Below are 7,769 nucleotides of genomic sequence, written 5' to 3' on the forward strand. Positions count from 1 at the left end.
GGGGTCTTAATCGTCTTACCATTAAGAATGCTTACTTTATTCTGCTCATTACGGAACTCTTTGATCGTCTCAAGGGAGCTACGGTCTTTTCTAAACTTGATTTGAGAGGAGCGTACAATCTCGTTAGGATCGAGGGCCACAAATGGAAAACAGCATTTAACACCAGGAGCGGGCATTATGAATATCTTGTAATGCCCTTTGGCCTATGTAATGCTCCTGCTGTTTTCCAGGAATTTATTAATGATGTCCTATGAGATATGTTTCAACAGTGTGTTGTGGTGTACTTAGACGATATCCTCATACACTCACCCACACTTGAGGCTCATCGTTCTGATGTCACAGGGGTACTTCAGAGACTACGTGAGAACGGCCTGTTTTGTAAACTCGAGAAATGTGAGTTCCATCAGACTCAAGTAACCTTCCTAGGTTATGTAATCTCCATTGCAGGGTTCTCCATGGATCCTGACAAGTTATCTGCAGTTCTGCAGTGGCCTCGCCCAGTTGGTCTTCAGTCTAATCAAAGTTTTTTAGACTTCGCCAATTACTATAGAAAGTTTATTAAAAACTTTTCTTCCTTGGTCAAATCTATCACAGACATGACCCATAAAAAGAATGATCCACTCCATTGGTCACCTACTGCCATTAAGGACTTTGGGAGACTTAAGACTGCCTTTGCTGCCGTTCTGGCTCATCCTAACCCTGTCCTGCCTTTCATTCTTGATGTTGTTGCGTCTGAGACTGGAATAGGTGCCCTCTTGTCTCAACGTCCTACGCCTGATGGTTTCTTGCATCTGTGCGTTTTCTTCTTTAAGAAATTGTCTCCAGCAGAGTGCAATTATGAAATTGGCAACAGAGAATTACTGACCATAATTTTGGCACTCAAGGAATGCAGGCATCTTCTCGAGGGTACTAGCATACCATTGCTCATTCAGGCCAGATGGTCGCTATTTTTGTCTTGGTTTAATTATGTGGTCTCCTACCTGCCTGGTAGTAAGAATGTTAGGGCTGATGCCCTCTCTCAACAATTTTCACCTCTGTCCAAGGAGGAGTCTGTTCCTACTCCACTTATACCTCCTGACCATATTTTGGTCCACCATACATACTAATTTGACTTCTCCCTTGGGGGAGGAGATCCTGGCTGCACAAACCAATGCACCTCCTGAGAAACCTAGTGGTAAGTGTTCAGTCATCATTTACTAAAAAAACGGTGTTAAACTCACCCTTTATGTGCCACAAGTATATTGCTAACTCAGCGCTTCCGGCCTCCCACACCACAGCGCTCTTCTTCGACATTTCCAACTCTAAACCAATAGCCGTGCGTGTCAACTGACATCCAAGCACGGCTATTGGTCTAGAGGTGGAAACTTCACCTCATTAAAGAAGAGAACTGTGCCGTGGTCAGCTAGTATTAGTGTAATACTTTATTTTATTATATTTTACATGTGTTTTGTTATACTTTTTTTGTAGTCTTCAGGGATGGTAAATTCAATGCTCTATACTAATCACTATTATAAGTAAAATGTAAAAATAATAGGACTTTAATTCATAAAATTTAAATATTTTACCAATTACTATATTAAAATATATATTTACGCTAATTTACTGTGTTGTCCGCTGTCAGTCCCGACACAAAGAGCATTTTTTTCTATTCTGTGATGTTTTCTCCTTAACCAATCAAAGCCATGGCGTTTTGGCATGTTTCACTTGAAAAAAAACTAAAAACTATTGCGCATGTATAAGCAACTTCATGCTTCTTGTTTTTTTTCATGAGTCACATATGTGCAGGGACAATTTTGAAGACACACATGCCCTAAGTTCATCGCAAAAAGCTTATACACAGATCGCATAATTAGCAAGATTGTTTTGATCCAAGCGCAATTAGATTTATTCAAGTAATTAATTTAACTGTGATAAACACCGCAATAAAGGATATATAACTAATATAATATGTATTATGACATAGAAAAATAGATCACAAACACGTCATGATTAGTAATAGAGGGGGTGGAGAAGATATTGGAAAAAAAAGAAAACTTTAAAGGGGCGGAGCTTCGGTATGAAATAACGAAAATGTAAGTTTCCAGTTTAATAGACAAGACGATTTGAAAATATAATTATAAGTTAGCGACTATCAACAACATCTATTGATAAACAATAATTGATGGTCTTACATAGTAAAAATTACCATCCCTTTAACACTTTACTTCAGGTCTCAACTTTTTTAGCGCTGTTACGTGTTGCAACATATAAGTTTCAACTTGTTATATGAGCGATATTTAGTGCAGTTGTGCTATCCATTGAAAGTATAGGGCACGCTAAAAGGATGACAGCTGCGCAAAATATTCTCTGGTTATTTAGTTTTACCATGGGCTTGTAATACAAGATTGAGCACTAATATTAGTGCTAGACATGTGCAACGCTAAAAATTTTGTTTCGTTTTGTTTCATTTTCATTAGTTAAATAAATAATTTTGTTTCGGCAAATCAGTTATGTTAAGTTAACATAACATAACATTCGTTATTTCGGATCCATTCTATAGTCATATTCATTATTCTATTCTAAAGTTTAGAATAGAATAATACATATGAATAAAGAAAGGATCATAAAAAACGATTTAACTTAACATAACTAATTTGCTGCCGATTGCCGAAACAAAATTATTTAAAACCACCACCATCACCCACATCGCCGACACTAAAACGAAATTTATGCTTACCTGATAAATTTATTTATTTCTAAACACGGTGAGTCCACGGATCATCTAATTACTATCGGGAATATCACTCCTGTCGAGCAGGAGGCTGCAAAGAGCACCACAGCAAATCTGTTAAATATCACCTCCCTTCCCTCCAACCCCAGTCATTCAACCGAAGTAAAAGGAGAGAAAGGAAGCAACAAGGTGCAGAGGTGTCTGAGGTTTATAAATAACAAAAAAAAACCTGTCTTAAAAAACAGGGCGGGCCATGGATTTACCGTGTCAAGAAAGAAAGGTAAACATAAATTTTGTTTTCTTTCTAATTACTATTGGGAATCAATACCCAAGCTAGAGGACATAGATGATAAGGGAGGGACAAGACAGGAAACCTAAACAGAAGGCACCACTGCTTGAAGAACCTTTCTCCCAAAAGAAGCCTCAGCCGAGGTAAAAGTATCAAATTTATAGAATTTTGAAAAAGTGTGAAGAGAGACCAAGCCTTGCAAATCTGTTCCGCAGAAGAGGAAACAGCCCTCGTAGAATGAGCCGTAACTCTCTCAGGAGGCTGCTGTTCAGCAGTTTCATAGGCCAAGCGAATGATACTCTTCAGCCACAAAGAAAGAGAAGTAGACGCAGCTTTCTGCCCCTTACGTTTCCCAGAGAAAACCACAAACAGAGCAGAAGACTGACGAACATCCTTAGTTGCCTGTAAATAGAATTTCAATGCATGCACCACGTCTAGGTTGTGCAGCAGATGTTCCTTATGAGAAGAAGGGTTAGGGCATAAAGAAGGAACAACAATCTCCTGATTAATGTTCCGATCTGAAATCACTTTAGGGAGAAACCCTAACTTAGTACACAAAACTACCTTATCCGAATGAAAAATAAGGTAAGGAGACTCATACTGTAATGCAGAGAGCTCTGAAACTCTACGAGCAGATGAAATAGCAACAAGAAACAAAACCTTCCAAGATAACAATTTAACAATTTAATATCTAAGGAATGCATAGGCTCATAGCCTGCTGAAGAACTTTAAGAACAAGGTTAAGACTCCAGGGAGGAGTAACCAGTTTAAACACAGGCCTGATTCTGATCAAGGCCTGACAGAATGATTGTACATCTGGTACATCCACCAGACGTTTATGTAACAAAATAGACAAGGCAGATATTTGACCCTTTAAGTAACTTGCCGATAAACCCTTCACCGAACCCTCTTGGAGAAAAGACAAAATTCTAGGAATCCGAACTCTACTCCAAGAGGCCTATTTATCAAATGTCTGTCGGACCTGATCTGACAGTGCGGTGTATCCCAGGTACACGTTGTCCACAGCCCATGGATCCTGAACATCCCGAACCCAAGCCTGAGTCAAGAAAGAAAGTCTGCCCCCCACAAGATCCGGTCCCGGATCAGGGGCAGGCCCTTCATGCTGACTTTGAGTAATTAACGGGCTTCTTATATTGCTTTTGCTTGTTCCAAGACTGGTTGGGCCTCCACGAAGCCTTGGACTGTTCCTGCTTGGTAGAGGGAGAGGAAGGCTTACCCTTGAAGTTTCGAAAGGAACGAAAATTACTCTGACGTCCCTTCTGCTTATTTCTCTTATCCTGAGGGAGGAAATTACCCTTTCCTCCCGTAATGTCAGAAATATTTTCCGCCAATCCCGGCCCAAACAAGGTCTTACCCTTGTAAGGAATCGCCAAAAGCTTAGACTTAGATGACACATCCGCAAACCAGGCTTTTAACCATAAAGCTCTGCGGGCCAGCACGGCAAACCCAGAAAATTTTTGCTCCCAGCTTGATAACCTGTAGGGAAGCATCAGTAATAAAGGAATTGGCCAACTTAAGGGCCTTGATCCTATCCTGGATCTCTTCAAGGGGAGTGTCTGTCCGAATAGAATCAGACAACGCATCAAACCAGTATGCCGACGCACAGTATAGTGACGGTAGCAATACACACCACAGGTTTCCATTGTAAACCCTAGTGTACATACATCTTCTTGAGCAACCCCTCCAACTTCTTATCCATAGGATCTTTAAAGGAACAACTATCCTCTATGGGAATAGTGGTCCTCTTAGCTGAAGTGGAAATTGCCCCTTCCACCAAGATTCCTTGATAGAGTCTGCAATAGGAAACATCTTCTTAAAAATAGGGGATGGAGAAAAAGGGATACCTGGTCTCTCCCATTCCCTAGCAATAATCTCTGTAGCCCAATCTAATACAGGAAAAACCTCTACCATGGAAGGAACATCAAAATACTTGTTAAGCTTACTAGACTTCTTAGGATTGGCTACGACAGTAGTGTCGGAGTCGTCCAAGGTAGCCAAAACCTCCTTAATTAACAAACGGAGGTGTTCAAGCTTAAACCTGAAGGATACAACTTCAGTATCAGAAGAAGGAATTACACTGTAATTTCGCCCCCAGATGCTACCGAAGTATCTTCCTCCTCAGATTTCTGGGAGGGAACATTCAAAATAGCCACGACTGTGTCAGAAACCTTACTCACTGATTCTTTACATTTCCTCTTGCGCTTTCCCTGCAGCATGGGAAAAGTGGACAACGCATCAGATACCGCAGAGGACATGAGGGAAGCAATGTCTTGCAGGCGGAATATGAGAGGAAGCGCAGGGCACTGCATGTGTGGATGATAAAATTTAGGACACTTGGGGAGAAAGCTGCGGCATATCTTGAACACTCCTGCACAGCATCCGCCTTAGACAATGTTGGCTCAGAAAAAAGTCAATACATGAGGAACAGAAAGGGATTGGTGGTTCCACGTTAGCATCAAAACATAAAGAACATGTAACATCCTGCAGGGCCTCTTGGTCAATCTTTATTCACAAATAAACAAAATAGATAAACTGAATTTTTAATTAGAAATTACCACACAAAAAAAAAGGTTACTGTTTCTTAAAATTTAAAACGAAACTGCTTTATTTTTCTGCAAGAAAATAATAAACTGTCACAAAAACACTCCGGACAACCTCTACACCTTAGCTTAGCTTTGCTGAGGTGCTTACCTGCCTGGCTGACAACGGAGTGAATATTCTGATAGATAATCCGGACTCAACTTCTATATGTTGTAAATTGCAGTCTGATAACCGTAACCACTGCTAACAACTGCAACAAAGCAATCCCTGCTCCGGAACAGGAGGAAAAGGTGCGCAACAGAACCCTCAGCTAACCCCACCCATCGCGGGCGTTACAAAATGAACCTCCCGGTCAGCTAAATGTATTCTAAAGCCGCCGGGAGTAAGATAAAAAATAAAACACCACCTCTGAGCCTAAGTCTCCTCGTCCCCTGTGCCTGCCATTACTGCCAATAATAACATGATCGCCCACCCCCACATCGCCAACACTAACTAAACCTATTAACCCATAAACCGCCGTACCTCCACATATCCAACACTAACTAAACCTATTAACCTCTAAAGCACCGTTCCCCGACACTAAATAAAACACAAACACCAAGATTACGAGTTTGGCAATAGCCTTAAAAAGCAGCGTTGAGAGGTCCCAACGCTGCTTTTTACCTAACGCTGGAATTAAGAGTCTAACAGGTACAGGCTCACCGCTCACTTTTCTTCCGCGAGTCGAGGCTACCGCAAATCCCCTTACATCAATTGCGTATCCTATCTTTTTAATGGGATTTTCCTAACGCTGGTATCACGAGTCTTGGAAGAAGTGAGCGGTAGACCCTCTCCTGTCAAGACTTACGCCGAAACATAAAACACTTAACTAAAGTGCTACAAAGTACACTAACACCCATAAACTACCTATTAACCCCTAAACCGAGCCCCCCCCCACACATCGCAAAAACCAAAATAAAGGTTTTTAACCCCTAATCTGCCGACCGGACATCGGCGCCACCTACATTATACCTATGAAACCCTAATCTGCTGCCCCTAACATCGCCAACACATACATTATATTTATTAACCCCTAATCTGCCGCTCCCAATGTCGCCGCCACCTACCTACAATTATTAACCCCTAATCTGCCGACCGGACATCGCCACCACTTTAATAAATGTATTAACCCCTAAACCGCCACACTCCCGCCTCGCAAACACTAGTTAAATTTTATTACCCCCTAATCTGTCGTCCCCAACGTCGACGACACCTACCTACATTTATTAATCCCTAATCTTCCGACCCCAACGTCGCCACTACTATAATAAATTTATTAACCCCTAAACCTAAGTCTAACCCTAAGTCTAACCCCCCTAACTTAAATATAATTTAAATTAAACTAAATTAATTTAACACAATTAAATAAATTAATCCTAATTAAAACTAAATACCGGGGGGCGGAGCCAGCAGCAGCAATGGAGGCTGTGTAATTTCTGAGCTCTGAGACCCAGCTCCATAGATCTGCTCAAAATAACCACATTAACCCCTATTCCAGCATCCAATTTATAGCCCAGTGAAACCCTATCACTTGGGGAACACAGGGAACGTTTTTTCAGCTGAACTCAGACTATTTTTGTCAGGTGCTAACATGTTAATCACCCGTGGCGCATGAAACAACTCGGCGGCAATTAGGCCCCTGAGCTGGAACGGATCCAGCTGCTTGCCTGTTCAGAAGACGCTCACACGCACGGCTCTGCTCAGTGGAAAGCAATTGAAGGAGGCAATAGTGACAAACCTGACACACTCACAGAGCGGTGCCCGGATTCAGACTCATTTTGGATATGCCCTAATTAAGACACCGCTGCAGTTTCCAGAGTCGGAAGACATCGCTGTGGAGGCCTAATATATAACGGGTAAGACCCACGCAGTACTGCACGCAGGCCCTAATACAGAAAGGGAAGCCTAAGTTGACGAGAGCAAACTACCTTATAGACCCACACCCTGGGGTCTAACTGACCCTGTGAGGCAAACACAAACACTCTGCTCGCTAGTATAACTATTACGCTAGCAACTAGGACAGCTCTCCTCTTTGATTTGTACACGATCCAAAGGATATTTACCACCAACACTTGACCCTAATTTACTGTGGCCTTGTTAAACCTCTTCAACAGTGCAGCTCTCTAACCCTGCATATAATTCCCTGCTATCACTCCTCCCCGGGGGAAG

Source organism: Bombina bombina, chromosome 2 (genome assembly GCF_027579735.1).
Source record: "Bombina bombina isolate aBomBom1 chromosome 2, aBomBom1.pri, whole genome shotgun sequence".
NCBI classification, from domain to species: domain Eukaryota; kingdom Metazoa; phylum Chordata; class Amphibia; order Anura; family Bombinatoridae; genus Bombina; species Bombina bombina.